This window comes from Bombina bombina, chromosome 10 (assembly GCF_027579735.1).
Source record: "Bombina bombina isolate aBomBom1 chromosome 10, aBomBom1.pri, whole genome shotgun sequence".
Taxonomy (NCBI): domain Eukaryota; kingdom Metazoa; phylum Chordata; class Amphibia; order Anura; family Bombinatoridae; genus Bombina; species Bombina bombina.
Window position 1 is genome coordinate 220,022,970 of NC_069508.1, and position 19,936 is coordinate 220,042,905.

Here is a 19,936-nt window from a genome sequence, read left to right on the forward strand (position 1 = left end):
CTCAGTCTAGACGCTGTATAAGGTTAAATATATAATGGAATACAATCAAGCAGATGGGATATTTGAGTGTGTGTTATGCAGAATTATCAAAGGAGTTAGCACAGTAGTGGGCCAAAGAGCGGTATCCAATGTTGTCAACCTTCTTGTCATCGCATTAACAAGTGCGGTTATAGTGATAAGATGATGGCGTGGCTTGCAAGCTATCTCAGCAAGGGCAGAACAAAATCAAAGTAAAACAACAAAGACATAGACAGACATGACCAATAACAAAATAACCATAACAGCGGTCACGATAGTTTTGCAGGTCTTACAAACGGTGCCAACCCCTCAGACAGTTAAGTTAGTAGTTGACCAGTGTAGGTATAGTGGTAGGATGGTGGCGTAACTTGAAAGCTATCTCAGCGAGGGCAAAATCAAAACATAACAAAACTGAACGACAAAGACAAACATAACAAATGACCAAACAACCTTAACACACAACCAAACAGTGAAACAGAGCAGCATTGTCCTCATAACCCTCCTCACCCTTGTTGCCAATCAGGGGATAGAATCCTATTAGATCTGCAGTATAGTTGTGGTTTAGTGGCCCCTTCTCAGGGTACTGACTAATTACAGCGACCTCCCAGACTGTTACACAAAACATAAAACACAAGCAGTCAAGCAGACAGGGGATAGCCAAATCTACCAGAACTGATACAAAACCTGAGTTTTTGGCTAAAGGGGAAGGAACCAGGGGGTTTCAAGTTTCATAACTCTAATCAAGCAGGTATATAAAATTAGAACAACACCAACAAATCAAAAAAATAAGCCATTATGAATAATGTAACTGCCGTGATGCTACCTGTCCGTCCGCAATGACAATTAATTCTTGGTAGATATAATTAGGATATGGGCAGGCTGCTTAGTGTGGTTTCTACTGGGTAGATAGCAGAGTTATAACATTAAAGTGATAAGAACACATACACATTTCTTTCTCATAGCAATCATGAGCTAGGTAAGTTAAGCTAACAGCATACATCAAAGGAAAGGGAGGGAGAAAAAAGAAAGAAAAGGAAAAAACAAAAATCTAAAACAAATATGTAAAATCAGGCAGTCTGGCATGTTCAACTTATATGTAAAGTCCATTGAGTATGCATATTTAATTATAAAGATAAGCAGCATTGGAGTTTTATAGCAGCATTCATATTCACTGAAATTAAATGATATTAGCATTATGCATCGCTACATATGAATCTCCTTGTTTGAGGTAGCGGGGTTTGATTATGCTGAGACAGAGGAAAGGTTTATTGTTTAGCCAATACCCCTAGCAAAATGGATCTTACACTGCTTCCAACAGCGGGGTATCTTGCGGATACCATAACGGAGTGATTTCAGCCAGTCCATATCGTGTTTCCCCTTTGTGAGTCTCCCCTCCAGTTGAACAGATCTGTGCAGCGGGGATTTGATGGCAACGTGTGCCGGCATTATTTTAACAATATCTACCTCTTGTAAGGCCCCATATACAATGAGACACAAGTGTAAGGAGCTGAGAGATACATCCTCCGCCATTGCTGAGTTGAAAGTGATGTTGGCGACTCTTTCTGGATCATATTGTGCAGGAGTGCTAGGCCACATGTCCGCTTGTTTTAGACATGGAGGGAGCAAGACAAGGTCCGTCTCTGGAACTGCCCACAGAAAGTGCCATCGCGGTCTGTGGGTATGTAGTGTGTCCCAGTCCGGCAGAATAGAGGCATGATCTTCATTCCCTTCCATAGCCTTATCGTGTACACAGTTCTCCCCGTTGTTAATGTGCAGTGTCAGGGAAGGTTCCCCCGGTGCCGCTGCATTCTGCTCAGTATAATACAGCGCGGGGTCGATTTTCTCCACTGAGTTTCTTCCGTCTTCTAGTGCGATTTTCGCTCTTTCTGCAATGGTGTTATCACAGGGGGTAGATGTGGGGGGGAACTCACAATCGAAACCAGTACAGTCATAACTAGTTTCGGGCACGCAAGAAGCGTCATCTTTAACAAGCAAACCCTTAGAAGACCGGGCTTCCAGTATTAAGTTCTCAAGTGAGTGTTGTAGCCCATCAAGTAGTGGTAGAAGTAGTAGGGTTAGGTCATTAAGACTGCGCGCCATCTTGGTAGTGTGCTGCTTTACAGATTAACCGCCAAACTGCTTCAAACTTGTTAATTGACTTCACGGAGGCCAGACGTTGGAATGTCTGATCCACAAAAGTTTCCGGGCACCTAAACTGCCAAGGAGGATAGGATGGCGTAGAGTGTAGCCACAGCTATGCTCAAAAAAGTAGAGAATTTACTTGGAGCTCTGTCTTTCAGTGGCCATCTTGCAGCACCGCCAACCGGAAGTCCTACTTGTGGACTTTTTATTATTTTTTGCTATTAATAAAGGTGTGATTATTTTTGCACTTCTCGTCTCAGTCTGATTCCTGGCACCCTGACATTACGCAAAGGCCATGAATCCTGATGATGCTAATAATCCACCTTTACCTGCCATCATTTCCCGGATGGATGAACAGGATCACCACTTGAATCAATTTGCACTAGCCCTGCAAACCCTGCTGACTCGCACTGCACATTTGGACCAAAGTGTCCCGCAAGTTATGGCTGCTCCTGTTTCTGCTGCTGCACCTATAAGCAAGCAAGCAAAAATAAGCAAGTTAACAAAAGTAATAACACTGGGAGAAGTCAGCATATCCCTAAAATAAATGATGACCTGAAAGAACATCCTAAGTCTATTCTGAAAAATAAACAAAAAAGAAAAGTAGTATTCAGCAATGATGGAGAGTCCACTGATTCAGATGCTACATCCAGGGGTACTGGGATTCCTTCTTCTCTCTCCTCTTCCCCCTCCCCTTCTTCTTCTTCTGTTTTTTTACAGGAAACTGTGGTGGACGAACCAGAGGAGTTCCAACGGACAAGCTGATCAAAGACAAGAAAAGTCACTCAAAAAGAGAAAGGAGCAGAAGATGGAGAAGCAAAAGGACAAGAAAAGAACAAAAAGAAGAAGTGAGGCCTTTAATAGAGTTATCACCAGAAGAGACCTCTGCTGTACCCTCTAATGATCTAAGTGTGGTCAATATTTCGGATTATCCTTTAACCAAAGAAGAGAACAAAGTCTTATCAAAAGGACTTGGGTTTGCACCCACTAACAAGTTTTCAAGTTTTAATACACTGTTAGATGTGAACAAATTTGTACGTAAATTGTCTCTTAAAAGTTTTTTTGCACAATATAGGACTAATGACACACCTATTACCAAAAATGTAGTCAATGTTAAACATAATTCTAATATCTCTCATTTAGCATTTCAGGATGCGTGTGCTCTAACTACACTAGAAGATTTGTATTTAGATAATCATAATAACCAAGATTCTAATATAAATCGTATAAATCATGTGCCCCGACCTCCTAAACATCACTCTGATTTTTATCCAAAGAACTTCAGAGGCCCTTTGGTAAATGCTTTCCAAAAAGCAGTTCAGGCTGATATATTACAGCTAGCAAACAATATTGGCAACAATGCTGCCTCCACTAATCTTACGTATAAAGAAAGACAAGCCATTAAGTCTTTAACTGATAATGATAATATTGTTATACGCAATTCTGATAAGGGAGGCAGCATTGTAGTCATGAACAAGACCAGCTACTTCAATGAAGCTTACAGACAGCTGTCTGACACAGGTACATACCGATTACTGAACAACAATCCTACTAACATTTTCAAAAACAGCCTAAAACAACTTATAGCAGATGGCATCACCTTAGGAGTTTTTAAAGAACAGGATATTAATTCCTTGGTACCTGAAAACCCAATATGCCCAGTGTTCCACCATGTACCTAAGATACATAAGAGTTTAGATTCCCCTCCGGGTAGACCCATAGTGGCCGGTATTGGATCTTTATTTGAACCATTAGGAGAATGGTTAGATTCTATTCTACAGCCCATTGCCACTTCTCAACTAAGTTATTTTAGGGATAGTTCACACCTTCTAAATACGTTAGATGATATCAACTGGCAACCTGATTTTTCTTGGCTTGTTATAGATATTACTTCCCTATACACTTCTATCCCCCAAAATTTGGGCATCCAGGCCGTAGAGTTCTTTTTACATAGGGATTCTGACTTAGATTCCCCTACAATTGAATATGTTTGTGAAGTACTAAGGTTTCTCTTGTCACATAATTATTTTTTATTTGACAGTCAATATTACTTACAAACCTGTGGTACCGCCATTGGGGCTAAGTATGCGCCCTCTTTTGCCAACATCTTTGTCGCCTGGTGGGAGTTACTCTATGTCTATACCCCAGTGAACCCTTGGTGTGAAGACATAGAATTACTAGTACGTTACATAGATGACCTTCTTTTCATAATCAAAAAACCAATTGATGATACATTGTTCTGTGAATTCATTGATTTTTGTAACAACAATGAGCTGGGTCTAAAATTTACTGGAGTACATAGTAGAGTAAGTGTCAACTACTTGGATTTAACCCTCCAAATTATTGACAACCATATAGTGACCAAAACGTTCAGGAAAATAACAGCTGGTAATACCATCCTTCATGCCACCTCTCAACATCCACAACACTTTATTGAATCTATACCCAAATCACAATTTATTAGACTCAGACGCAATACCAAATCTGACAAGATCTATGATCAGCAATCCATAGAACTTAGAAATAGATTAACTAAAAGAGGGTATAAGTTTCATAAGCTAGAAAAATGTAGAAAATCGGTTAGTACCTATCACCAAGATGCCCTTCATACAAGTCCAAGAGAAGATAGCTTTGATGACTCGATAGTGTTTACTACCGAATTCAGCCAACAATACCAAGAAATAGTAGACATTCTCAAGAAGCACTTACCAATACTGGCCACAGATGATGTACTTAGTCAATACATCCATAAATATAAATTTGTCCCTAAAAAATCCAAGACATTGGGGCAAATACTGTCTCCTAGTATGGTTAAGAATAACTCCCAAGATATGCCAAAAAATTGGTTATCCAAAAAAGGTACCTACAAATGTGGGGCCAAAATTTGCTATGCTTGTCCTAACATTTTACAGGGTGATACTTTTCGCTGCACCGCAGACAATAACAACTACAATATTGACTTTTATGCCAATTGTTCCACCCAATATGTAGTTTATCTACTTACATGTAAACTTTGTTTCTGCCAGTATGTAGGCATGACATCACGTCATGTCAGAACCAGATTCAATGAACACATTAGGGATACTAAGAATTATGACTCTGATTCAGCAGTTGCAAATCATTTTAATTATGTCCATTATTCAAATAAAGCAGACCTGTCATTACAAATCATAGATATAGCCACAGTTCCCCCAAGAGGAGGTAATAAATCCAAAATTCTAGAGAAGAAGGAATTATACTGGATTTTAAAACTCAAAACATGCCATCCAACTGGCATGAACAGGGAATGTGATGTTAGTTATTTTATTGACAATTAAGTATAACTAATTTATGAGATCATGAATGAGTGGTATCTTTGGTCAGCACCTTTTCACTTGTTTAAAATTGTGATTTATAAAGGTATTGATGAGAGTTTAGCATTATCTGTTTGTTTTTTAGCTAGTTCAGCTTGTCTCCACAGGAGTGTTTCTCCTGTTACTTACCATACAAAAAATACAACAAATAATGCTAAAAAATAATATATATATATAGTAATAAAAAATAAAAAAATTCAGTCACCTACAATGCAGTTTTCTCATTTTATATTTCCCAATGTTATTTGATGTATTCTCTTATATTTAGCTTTACTGTCTGTGTACTTTGTAACCTTGTTAATTATTAGTATTTACAATTATCCTGTGCTCACTCAGAACTATCTATGTTTTTAACCAGTTTTTATTTGGCTGCTGAGGGGTTAATCTTTTTCTGTTCAGCCTATAAATTGCTAAGGTTGTAACATAGACAACAGTCTATGAGTAAGTGCCACTAAGGGGCGCGAAACGTGTACGACCTTTGTTCGTTCTGTTCCCCTTGCCTGTCAGTCTGTTTTTTAATCTTAGCCAAGTGCTAAAATAAAGTTTTGGTATTTTTTAACTTTTTTTGCCTGTGGGTCTGCTTAGTAGTGCCTGCCACCTCCTCTTCATGTGCATTGCACCTATTCCTACCAGGAGCATGTCCGGTTCTGCATCTCTACCTCAGCGATATGGAGGCGATCCTATTCAGTGCAGAGGGTTTTTGACCCAGGTGGGCATTTACTTTGAGATGTTACCTCAGGCGTTTCCCTCTGACAGAGCTAAGGTGGGATTTCTCATCTCGTTACTCTCTGACACAGCTCTTGCCTGGGCTAATCCCTAGTGAGAGACTAATAAACTTGTGATTTCAAATTACCCTGAATCTGTGGCCTCCTTTCGAAGGGTAATTTATGATCCGGCTCGCTCCTCCTCTAATGCTAAACGACTCATGTCCATTCAGCAAGGTACAAGATCTGTTGCTCAGTATGCTATTGAGTTCCGTACGCTTGCCGCAGAGGTAGGTTGGAACAATGAAGCCCTTGTTGCTTCTTTCATGGGCTCTCTGATGCGATTAAAGACGAAGTTGCTGCCAGAGATTTACCAGAGGATCTCGAGGCATTGGTGTCTTTTTTTTTTTTTTTTTTTTTTTAATATTTTTTTATTGAGGTTTTGCATAAAAAAACATAAAACATAGTACGCCTTTTGATAACAAGAAAAGATACAAACAGAGTTGAGCGAAACATTTCAGCCGTTATGAAATACATTATAGGTAGGCTGGGGCAACCTCGATTTTGTAATAAAATAGCATAAGGAACTGACCAATTGAGAACATAGATTTAGGCCAAAGGCCCAGAAATATAAAAGATGACTAATGATCAGGTGAGCAGCTCTTTAGGAGCTTCAAGAAGAGATACAATAAGGGGGGGGGGGGGAGTTTCAGCGGGTAAGCACCGCTATGTAAATGAGGGAGAGGCGGAGCCATATATATAAAGGCAATTTAAGGAACTTAGCTGGATTCAATTTATTAAACCTAAATTAAAGGGGACTAGGTAGAATAGTAAATAGTTAAACTAGAATAGTAGTACATACAATTCTCTTGTAAGGGGAGTGATCCATTATAGCATCTAGGAAGGGATAATAGCTATGAAATACAGATGATCATATAAGAACACATTATATATGTGATAGATAACATAACCGGTAAGGAGGTAAAGCAACTTATAAAATCCCTTTAACAGTAGGTCATCAAGAGTAGTAGAAGTTTTACCATATCAGGAGGATATTCAGGGATATTTCAGTATGTCCAAACATCAAAAAGCATTTAAAACTAGTTTAGCATCTACTGCATTTCTAGCTAAATTAGTTAATCCGACATTTATGGCCTTAATCTAGTATATGCATAAGCCCAAATTGTAGGTAAATTAGGGGATTCAGAGCAATATAGTCATATAGGTTCAATCTCATATATGTATTCACTTATATACAATCAACAAACAGGAGCACAAGTTAACAGTGCAGAATGTAGAGTATGCAATAGCAATTGTACATTGAGCAAAGAACCTGAAAGGTGTGATAGGATTGAGTAAATTGTAAGATCCTATAGGGCTGCAGGAGAAGCCTAACTGACATTGTGTGCAGAGTTATAGATATCAAGCAATATGCGGTAAGTTAGTCTAAACATTGACATCATAAGTGACATGTTTTATCAGGTAGCATAGAGGCAATCAAAGTTAAACAAACATAACTTGGACTAGTTACTATACTGTAGATGCCTCAGCTAATACATGTTAGTCACTGAAGTGGTGTTCTCATCTCTGTACACACTTTAGCAACAGTTATGAATAGCAGAAGAATGTCATTAGCTTGCAATCTTAGCAAAGGAGAACCAACTTATAAACAAAATTATCAGCAGGCAACATACAAAAATCATTTAGTAAACATCTCTGCAAACGTTAACCTGACTACTACAAGCCATTTTCTTAACCTATTCCCGCTCTCAAAAACAAGTGCTGATTGTGTAGGTGTAAAAGTGTATATCTTCTGCTGATAACTACAGTCCGGAGAAGTTTCAGGTGGACATTCTGTATCCTACTTGGCTTAGTTTATAGTTCATGGCTCACAGCTAGGACAAAGTTAGAAAATTAACTGACCAGGGCAGATCAGGAAAGCGCTGACACGATTCCAAGTACAGCACTACAGTTTGTCTCCACATTAACCTATGCCCAATCGCAGTTTGAGATATAAAAGCTGAGGTCCAGACTTGCTCCCAGTGAGTGTATGCGGGAAAATGGCCAAGGTCACTGTGTCTCCAAGCTTTATTTCTGCTAATGATCGCCTGGGCAGCTTTATGGAAGGATCCCTTGCGTCCCACTCTGAGGTTTTTCTGCGGCTCCCTCTTGGGAAAGAGACCGCAAAGAAAGATATAAAGAGGCCGTGGACCCCCCGCCTCCCTCCCCGGAGGCTCGACTATTGTCCCCACAGCCGCCAGCGAGGCTAGCAGTAGACACCGCTCTTCAGTAGTTGAAAGGTGCTTCTTGGGGCCCAGAGGCTGACGTAGCGAGCGCTGCATATCTGTGATTTGGAGGAATCCCTCTAGTCCCGGCATAACGGTCCTTATATGGAGCGTGTTGGTGTCAGGCCGTTGCTTGTATTGCCAGGTAATACTGTAGTCGAATCCCATCTGGGCTGCTTTGCTTGCGGTGGCTCAGAGGGAAATTGAGTAGGCAGCAAATTTTCTGTTCGGCCAGCCACGTGGGTGTCATACCTGGATAAGCGAGCAACGCCATCTTGGCCGCGTAGTTCCTCAATGTCGGATCTTAAGCTGCAGAAATGGGTATCGGCTTTGTCAAGAAGGTCCCTCAGAATAGAAGCGAGGTGTATGGAAGATTCCTCCATCCCATAGGCTTGATAAATAAAATATAAAGATTTCTAAAACAGCATATAGAAAGGCTTTAGTGACCAGGTTTCATTGCCTCCTCACCGGTCTTACGATTGTGCCATAGACCTGCAACCCGGAGCCATTCCTCCTCGGGGCCGGGTGTACCCTCTGTCTGTTGCAGAGAATTGTGCTATGGAGGAGTATGTTGCTGATGCTCTGTCGCGGGGAATCATCCGCAAATCCTGCTCTCCTGCAGGGGCTGGCTTCTTCTTTGTGAAGAAAAAGAGTGGCGAGTTAAGACCATGTATCGATTATAGGGGTCTTAATCGTCTTACCATTAAGAATGCTTACCCTATTCCGCTCATTTCGGAACTCTTTGACCGCCTCAAGGGAGCTACGGTCTTTACTAAACTTGATTTGAGAGGAGTGTACAATCTCGTTAGGATTAAGGAGGGTCACGAATAGAAAACAGCATATAACACCAGGAGCGGGCATTATGAGTATCTTGTAATGCCCTTTGGCCTATGTAATGCTCCTGCTGTTTTTCAGGAATTTATTAATGATGTCCTACGAGATATGTTGCAACAGTGTGTTGTGGTGTACTTAGACGACATCCTCATACACTCACCCACACTTGAGGCTCATCGTTCTGATGTTACACAGGTTCTTCAGAGACTACGTGAGAATGGCCTGTTTTGTAAAGTCGAGAAATGTGAGTTCCATCAGACTCAAGTAACCTTCCTAGGTTATGTTATCTCCGTTGCAGGGTTCTCCATGGATCCTGACAAGTTATCTGCAGTTCTGCAGTGGCCTCGCCCAGGTGGTCTTCGGTCTATTCAATGTTTTTTGGGGTTCGCCAATTACTATAGAAATTTTATTAAAAACTTTTCTTCCTCAGTCAAACCTATCACGGACATGACCCGTAAAGAGAATGATCCACTCCATTGGTCACCTACTGACATTAAGGCCTTTGATAGTCTTAAGACTGCCTTTGCTGCCGCTCCAGTTTTGGCTCATCCTAACCCTGTCCTGCCTTTCGTTCTTGAGGTCGATGCATCTGAGACTGGAGTAGGGGCCCTCTTGTCTCAACATCCTATGCCTGACAGTTCCTTGCATCCGTGTGGTTTCTTCTCTAAGAAATTGTCTACAGCGGAGTACAATTATGAAATTGGTGACAGGGAATTACTGGCCATAATTTTGGCACTCAAGGAATGGAGGCATCTTCTCGAGGGTACTAGAGTGTCAGTGCTCATTCTTACTGACCACAAGAATTTAACTTATCTATCTGAAGCAAAACGTTTGTCGCCCCGACAGGCCAGATGGGCGCTATTTTTGTCTCGGTTTAATAATGTGGTCTCCTACCTGCTTGGTAGTAAGAATGTTAGGGCTGATGCCCTCTCTCAACAATTTTCGCCTCTGTCCAAGGAGGAGTCTGTACCTACTGACCATAATTTGGCTACCATACGTACTAATTTGACTTCTCCCTTGGAAGATCCTGGCTACACAAACCAATGCACCTCCTGAGAAACCTAGTGGTAAGTGTTTTGTTCCTGAGAATCTTTGAACTAAACTTTTACACACTTCGTTCTAATATTGCTACGTATGTTGCCTCCTGCTCAGTTTGTGCACAGAATAAGACTCCTCAACGTCTTCCTGTGGGTCTTCTTCAACCTATTGCTAATGGTGAGCGTCCTTGGACACATCTTTCCATGGACTTCATTGTCGAGCTCCCTGTTTCCAATGGCAATACTGTTATCCTTATGGTGGTTGACCGTTTTTCTAAAATGTCACATTGCATTCCCTTGATGAAGCTGCCTACCGCTCAGGAGCTTGCTTCTATTTTTGCCCGGGAGGTCTTCCGTTTACACGGGTTACCCAAGGAGATAGTGTTGGACCGGGGTAGCTAGTTTGTCTCCAGATTTTGGCGTTCCTTTTGTGCTCAAATGGGGATCCAGCTTTCCTTCTCCTCTGCATATCACCCTCAATCCAATGGGGCTGCGGAACGGTCTGATCAAGCTCTGGAACAGTTCCTCCGTTGCAATGTCTCAGATCACCACAATAATTGGTCTGAACTGTTACTTTGGACAGAGTTTGCTCGTAATAGTGCTATTAAGGCTTCCTCCAAGTTATCCCCGTTCATGGCGAATTATGGGTTTCAACCATCCTTGTTGCCCGATTCATTCATGTCTCAGGGTATTCTGGCTTTGGAGGAGCATCTCCGGCAACTCCGTTTCACGTGGGTGCAGATTCAGGATTGCCTTCATCGTTCTATGCAGCGCCAAAAGTTCCAGGCTGATTGTAGGCATCTGCCCGCACCTTCCTACCAGGTTGGTGAGAGAGTTTGGCTGTCCTCCCGCAACTTGAACCTTCGTGTGCCTTCCAATAAATTGGCTCCCCATTATGTTGGTCCCTTTCGAATACTCCGATGGGTTAATCCTGTGGCCTATGCTCTTGACCTTCCTCCTGCTATGCGCATCTCCAATGTTTTTCATGTCTCCTTCTTGAAACCAATGGTTTGTAATCGGTTTACCACTGTGTTGCCTCGTCCCCGTCCTATCTTTGCTGACAACCATGAGGAGTATGAGGTCAGCAGCATTATTGACTCTCATATGTCCAGGGGCCGTGTACAGTATTTGGTTCACTGGAGGGGCTACGGTCCGGAGGAGCGTTCTTGGGTTCCCTCCTCTGATGTTCATGCTCCCGCCCTCCTCCGTGCCTTCCATGCCTGTTTCCCCAATAAGCCTTTTGTGTTGTTACATTGTGCCCAGATTAACTTTAACCTTTAATAACTTTTCACTGATAGTTAATCTGTATTCATCCACATTGAATACAGAAACTCAGGTGGAACAAACTCATTTTATGCAACACTGCAATTGAGATCCAAAACTATATTCATAATTGTAACAGAGTAAACACAGAATATCACATAATACTAAGCCAAACAGTGAAATGGATCCAGCAGAGCTGCCTCAGTATGTTTATTCACTTTCTCAACGTGTGGATCAACTTAATCAAGGGTTAAGGGAAATTCAGCTAGAAAATCAAACTTTGCATAAAATAATAAAGGATTCAATACAACAAAAATCAGGTCATACTGAAACTATCCCAGAACCATTAGTATCTCAACCAGATATGTTTCATGGTGACAGGAAGCTCTATAGACAGTTTAAAAATGCTTGCAATTTGTTTTTTGATTTAAGAAATAAGACATATAATACTGATAAAATAAAGGTATTAATGATAATATCCTTTTTACGTGGAAAACCCAGGGCATGGGCCGACCAATTCTATGAAAATGATGATCCTATTTTAAGCTCTCTTGATGAATTCTATGAAGCAATGGATGATCTGTATCAGGATAGCAACATCCAGAACACAGCTGAAACAAGAATGAGAGCATTAAAACAAGGAAAGAAAAATGCAGAAGAATACCTCACTGAATTTAAACATTACGCCACAGATTCACAGTGGAATTCAGTAGCGCTGAAAAATCAATTCAGGCTTGGGTTGTCTGATCCAATAAAAGACGAGCTAGCTCGCATTGAACCTCCCAAGACGCTAGAAGATTTAATGAAGTTAGTTGTGCAAATAGATAGGCGTCTCAGAGAGAGGAAGGCAGAACGTCAATCCTCAGAGTACACGCCGCGGTTACCTCGAATTCACTATTCAGAGTCTCCTAATCCCCAAGCAATATCAAAAAGTAATTTAGAAGCAATGGACATCGGGGTTATTCGAAGACCCCTGACGTCAGAAGAGAGGAGCCGTCAGAGAGCACAACAATCATGTATGTACTGTGCTAACCCTAATCACAGTGTGAAGGATTGCCCACTACTTATCCGTACAAAGAGAAGTAAATTTACTTATATAAATTCTGTTATTCCTAAAGATCTAAAACCAACTTACTGTCATCTATCTCTATTTTTACAGTGGGACCAAAACCGAACAAGGATTGATGCAATCATAGATTCAGGAGCGACAGGAAACTACATAGATAGGACTTTCACTGTAAATAATAAATTCCACTAGTGGTTAAGCAAACTCCTGTTGTAATTAGAGTTATTGATGGTACTACAATATCCACAGGTCCTATAACACACAGTACTATACCATTATTAGTTACAACTCACACTGGTTACACAGAGTATATTGTTTTCAATGTATTGCCTTCACCTTTGTTTCCCATTGTACTAGGCTTAGATTGGTTGCGGCTACACCAACCTGGCATAAACTGGAAAACTCTAGCTGTTGAACTAAACTCCACTTATTGTCAACAAACCTGTTACCCAAGGGATATACTAATACAAATTCCAGATCCTATTCCGACACTACCCCCTCAATATACTGATTTTCAGGACGTGTTCAGCAAAAAGATGGCAGAAACTTTACCACCTCATCGCAAGTACGATTGCCCAATTGAGTTAATACCAGGGTCATCCATACCGTTTGGACACCTATACCCACTCAGCCCGCCAGAGTTGGCACATTTGAAAGAATATCTTGAAGAAAATCAGAGGAAAGGATTTATCAGACCGTCTACCTCACCCGCGGGAGCGGGAATGTTCTTCGTAAGGAACAAGGACTCGTCTTTAAGACCTATCATAGACTATCGAGAACTCAATAAAAGAACAATCAAAAACAGATATCCACTACCTTTGATACCGGAACTCATAGAACGCCTACAAGATGCTAAAATATTCACAAAGCTCGATCTACGTGGCGCATATAATTTAATCCGCATACGAGAAGGGGATGAGTGGCTGACGGCATTTAGAACCAGATACGGTTTATTCGAGTATCTGGTAATGCCGTTTGGTTTATGTAATGCGCCAGCCACTTTCCAGCATTTCATCAATGAAATATTCAGAGATCTACTTGATGTATGCATTGTCATTTATCTTGATGACATCCTTATATATTCAGACACTATGGAGCAACATGTTAAAGATGTCAGGAAGGTTTTGACAAGACTTCGATCTCATCAATTATACGCTAAGCCAGAGAAGTGTTTGTTCCATACTAAGGAGGTGTCATTTCTTGGATACCATATCAGTCCAACTGGGATCCAAATGCAAGACAACAAAGTCCAGACAGTCTTAGAATGGAAAGAACCCTCTACTAAAAAAGAATTGCAACGTTTTTGGGGATTTGCAAACTATTACAGAAAATTTATAAAAAACTACTCCAAGATTGCAAGACCTCTCACACAACTTATCAGCTCGACTACTCCGTTCCGTTGGACACCTAGCGCTGCCGAAACATTTTCATACCTAAAACACTGTTTTACATCTGCACCTATATTACGTTTTCCAAACCCAAAGCTGCAGTATATCCTAGAAGTGGATTCATCTGACTTTGCAGTTGGTGCAGTACTCTCGCAAAGAGAAACGATAGATTCCCCCATTCATCCAGTCTCTTTTTATTCTAAGGTGATGACTGCTGCTGAGATGAATTACTCCATTGGAGACAAGGAGCTTTTGGCAATAAGAAACTCCTTGGAACACTGGCGACACCTGCTTGAGGGGACTTCTACTCCAATACTCATATACACAGACCACAGAAATTTAGAGTTTCTTCAAAAAAACAAAACACTATCTGCAAGACAGGTTCGATGGAGCCTTTACTTCTCACGTTTTGATTTTCATATCATGTATCGACCAGCCAGTAAGAATGGCAAAGCCGATGCTTTGTCAAGAAAGGATACCAAACCAACACAAAGCACAAATCCATCTTTTATCATTCCAGCAGAACGTTTTATCCATCTGTCAACACAACAGGATTTCATAACATCTTTACGCAAAGCACTTACCAATGACAAAGAGATTCCACATTCTTTGGTAACAAAGCATACCAATGGATTATATTATCATGGTGAACAACTTTACCTACCTGACATATTAGTTGAACCTATACTTAAAATGTACCATGATTCTCCCATCTCTGGTCATCTCGGAGTGAATAAAACTATAGCAATCATAGCAAGACAGTTTTGGTGGCCAGCTATGAGGAGGTCCATTACAGAATATGTAGACACCTGTCATGTATGTGTTACTACCAAACCAGAAAGACAGAAACCTTATGGACTCTTAATGCCTATCGCTCCATCTACCAAACCTTGGGAACATATCGGAATGGATTTTATTGTCGACTTACCTCCTTCTGGCAAACAGAACACCATTCTGGTAGTCATAGATCTCTTTACGAAGATGGGTCACTTTATACCCTTCCACAAATTACCTACATCTACAGAAACTGCAGATTTATTCATGAAACATGTTGTCAAATATCACGGGATCCCACATAGAATCACCACTGATCGTGGAACTCAATTCACCTCTCAATTTTGGAGAAAATTGTGTGACAAACTCCAAATAGACCATAGATATTCCACTTCATTCCATCCTCAGACCAATGGCCAAACTGAGAAACTTAATCAATGGCTTGAACAGTAAATTCGCTGCTATTGTTCTCAACATCAACAAGATTGGCTCCAACACATTCATCTAGCAGAATTCGCTTATAACAATAATACCAATTCTTCAACTAAATTATCTCCGTTCTTTGCGAATTATGGATATCATCCTCAAATACTACTGACTGTTTCACTTCCATCACCTTCACCATTGGTCGATGAGTTCCATAATTCACTTCTTGAAATATTCAAACAAATCCGACACAACATAATTGCTGCACAAGAGACCCAAAAACGATACTATGATCTGCGTAGAAGACCATCACCAAACTATCAGGTTGGAGATCTTGTTTGGTTATCCACCAAGAATTTAAAAATGCAAGTACCCAGTAAAAAACTTGGTAGTCTGTTTATTGGACCCTTTCCTATTGCCAAGGTCGTTAACCAGAATGCAGTCACTTTGACATTGCCTCCATCATCAAAACTTCATCCAACCTTTCATGTATCACTACTGAAACCGGCAAAACCAACTAGAGTAGCTACTCCAAATGCTTCATCTACTTCAGTTCCTTCCGATTTGCTGGAGTATGAAGTTGAAAGTCTGGTGGATTCTAGGATTTCCAGGGGCAAACTCCAGTATTTGGTGCGCTGGAAGAACTACACCGAGGAAGATGACACCTGGGAACCCTCCTCTAATCTTTCCGCTCCTAAGTTGGTGGCACAATTCCATAGGCGAAATCCGGATCGTCCCTGGCCTCAAGCTGTGGGACAGCTTGCTTAGGTGGGGGGTCATGTCAGGTCTCCTGTCAGTCATTTCATAGCCCTTCCCACTTTGTCTTTAAGAGTATCCTGTTTCCTGTAAACAGGTGCTTAGTATTGAAACTGCGTGCTTAGTATTGAAACTGCTTCCTAGCAGGTGTATGTGCAGTTGTTTCTTAGGATACAAACCTAACATAATCTCCTTTCTCTAAGCCACTTGGACATCTGAACTAAGGATTAAAACTCCTCTCTACTACTGCAGTATTTATTGCCCCTGCAGTTTCTGAAGCTACATTGGACCGCAACATATTTCACAGCACACCTTCCTATTAAAAAATCTTGTGCTCCCTTCTTGCCACAACTCCACTGGCACTTAGTGGTTGTTTCCTGAGTACACGTCAACTAACCAGAAGAAAACCAAAGCAATTACAAAGAGGAAAACTTGATTGTAAAACCGGAACTTAGCCACACCCCCTTTTGTTACATCACTCTCTGTTCATTCAGCTTCAGTGCAGCCTACTCTGATTCAGTGTGTCAGCAGCCTGTCAGCAAGTCTGAATAGGATTGTTTCCATCTCTACACTATCTGATACAAGGTAACACCTTGCCTGAACTAACTAACAGAGACTTTGTTTACTATAACACCAGAGCCTTTGTGTTGTTACATTGTGCCCAGATTAACTTTAACCTTTAATAACTTTTCACTGATAGTTAATCTGTATTCATCCACATTGAATACAGAAACTCAGGTGGAACAAACTCATTTTATGCAACACTGCAATTGAGATCCAAAACTATATTCATAATTGTAACAGAGTATACACAGAATATCACACTTGATCTTATGGAAGGGTCAGCGGCGGTTACAGAGAAACCTATTGGTTCTGGGCAGCACAGCCGCTCGTTTCGTAAGAGAGGGGGCAGGGAATGCTGGCGGTTGTAGGAGAAACTGTGTGACAGGGGTATGCAGTGTCTTTTTAGGCACGTATGTATATATTGCGGGGGGGCACACCCGGGGAACAACTGTACTCGGAAAAGGGACAGTTTTAGTGGCGAGCAGCAATCCAGACAGGGTGCGTCGGGCAGGGGTGCGTTCTCCGGTGGTCCCTGTAGCAATAATTAAGGTTTTAGGATGCTTAAGGAAAGGGGCTTCCTTAAGATCGGCTGTTGTTTGAAGTTATAAAAGTTAGACACTACAGGTGTTCAAAGTTTTGAGTTAATTAGGAAAGGATTGTTGTAATGTTTGTTTGGCGGGAGTTAGGTTAAGTTTGGGGCTTTCGGAGTAGAAGTATTAAATATGCCGGCAGTGGAGACGGAGGTAACGCTTGTCCAAACATATTTCTGGCAGGTGGCAAATTCTGGGGAGCGGCGTTAAGACTACTAAAGGGTGCATTGGCTCCTAGGACTTGGCAGGCTTGCAGCGTTGCTTGGAGTGAGTGGGGTAAATTTTTGAATGTTTATGACGCCACATGGAAGAATCCTTCGGTTGCATTGTTTATTAGTTGGTTAGGCGCGCTGGAGATAGCAGGGGTTTCTCCTGGGGCTATAGGAGGGAAAGTGGCAGCAGTCGCCTTTTTCTCAAAGCTATATGGGGTGGAGGATGTAACCAGGAGCTTTATAGCTAGGACAGCATTGAAAGGGGTGCGTAGACTAGGGGGCAGAAGTAGGGATACAAGGGAACCAATTACCAGGGCTAGGTTGGCGCAGCTTATAGGGCAACTAGATGGGGTTTGTGATTCCAAGTTTGAGGTGTGTCTGTTTGCAGTGGCATTCTCTTTAGCATACTTTGCGACTCTCAGGATAAGTGAGTTAGAGTCCAGATCCAGAAGTTTACAGGGTGCAGGACTGTTGAGGGAGCATGTGAGGTTAGAGGATGGGGCAGTGTTGGTTTTGGTTGCTAGATCTAAGACAGATCAAGCAGGGAAAGGTAGATGGCTCAACTTGCTGTCGCAGGTGGAGCCATCTATTTGTCCGGTACATCTATGCAACAGATTCATGGCAGTTAGGCCCGATGTGAGTGGGCCTTTTTTGGTACATGAGGATGGCTCTTACTTATCTCAATTTCAGTATAGGGCAGTTTTAAAGAGGGTAGTGAGTAGATTGGTGTGGAACCCAGCGGTCGTGGCACCGCATTCGTTTCGAATAGGTTTGGCCACGGACGCTGCTATAGCAGGGCAGTCTGAAACGCAGATAAAGGCGTTGGGGAGATGGTCGTCAGCACAATACAAGAGATATATCAGGCCACTTGATCAGTGATAGGTTAGATTTAGAGTTAGTTCGTGTTTTTAAATGTTGTGGTTGAGTGTTGGGGAAGCCAGGACCTTATGGTTGTTAATGTCTTTTCAGGTCAGGTTGCAGCTTGCAGGCGGATATGGATTGTTGGCCATTCCTATATCCATTGGGCGGCTATTCTGGCTGCGTCACAGCCGGGAGGACAGCAGTTGGGACTGCCGTCCGCAAAATTGTCAATTAGGTGGTTAGGCAGGAGGGGTATGATGTGGAAGCATTTACCAGAACAAGTGGCAGAGTCTAGGAGGAGATGGGGCAAGCCTCACGTCATTCTTCTACATTTGGGTGGAAACGATGTAGGGACAATGCCTATGGGAGATTTATCGGACATTATGGTGTCGGATATTAAATGGTTGCAGGCTCAGTTTCAGGGCGTAACCATTATTTGGTCAAAGATTATTTCACAAAATGTTTGGAGGCACATGGCTACCAGGAAGGCGGGTTTCCGAGTAAAGCAGAAACTTAATAGGGATGTGAGTAGGGTTGTATTGGCAACCGGAGGTAAAGTGGTGGCACATGAGAACATTAAGATTAATGATGTGGGTCTGTTTAGAAAGGATCAGGTACACCTGTCAGATAAGGGTACAGAGTTGTTTTTGGGGAATATCAGGCAGGTCCTGGCTTCCTGTTTGTGTTAGTGGGGCAAGAGTATGGTGTCCTCTTTTGGGGTGGCGGAAAGGGGTGTGGCAACAAGGATAATTCATAGGACAAGGATAGAAGGAAGGGACAGTGAGCGTTGAGGACCCTAGTTGCCGAGGGGCTAGGGATTGGTCGGCTCGCTGGGGGATCTTCCTTGAGCGAGCAAGTAGGCGGAATGAGGGCGTCCTCATTCCCAGGGCGGCCACACCCCTTAGTGAGTTGTTAGGACAGGGTATCTTGCCAGCTAGTAGCAGTTGTTATTTAATTATTTAATTCCGTTAATAAAGCAACCCCTCCCCCCGTTGGGGGAGGTTGGTTTTTCTTCCCAACCCTGAGTGTTGTGTCTTTATTGAATGTATGGGTTATTAAGTTGCTGGGTTGGTATATCTTGAATGGATTCAGGTAAGAAATTTATCCCCTTAGAAAAGTGTAGGACCTATTTAGGGACGAAACAAATTAAGGGGGAATTTATGCTGAAGGAAGGAAAGAGAGGAAAAGGTTAAAATGGGAGTGTAGTTTGCTGACAGTGAGAGAATAAGGGGAGGAGATTCAGAAGTGATAAAAGGAAAGTAAAACAGAAAGTAGATCAAAAACCTGTTTCTTGTCTTCCCTCCCAGCCCTCCCTGTGGTTTACGTCATTCCTTTACAGGCGCTGATGCAGATGGACGGTGGTTCGAGATTTAAGCTGGCTTAGTTTTCCCTTGGCAGGGGGCTGCATAGTCATGTGGACCTTTGTAAGCCCAAGGGCGGTAATGAGTAGTATGGGGTCTCCCGTCGGGACTAACTGTGGTATACCTTTAACTATAACCCCTCCTATTTGGTCTCCACCCTATATAAGGACTACCTGTAACACTCATTTACTGCCTGATTATTGAAGTCTTAGCTACTCTGGTGTAGCTTTCCTTATCTCAGGTCTCCTATTGCTTGTATCCTGTGCAAGGTGGTTTACTTTGTTTACTCTAGCTGCGTCTTG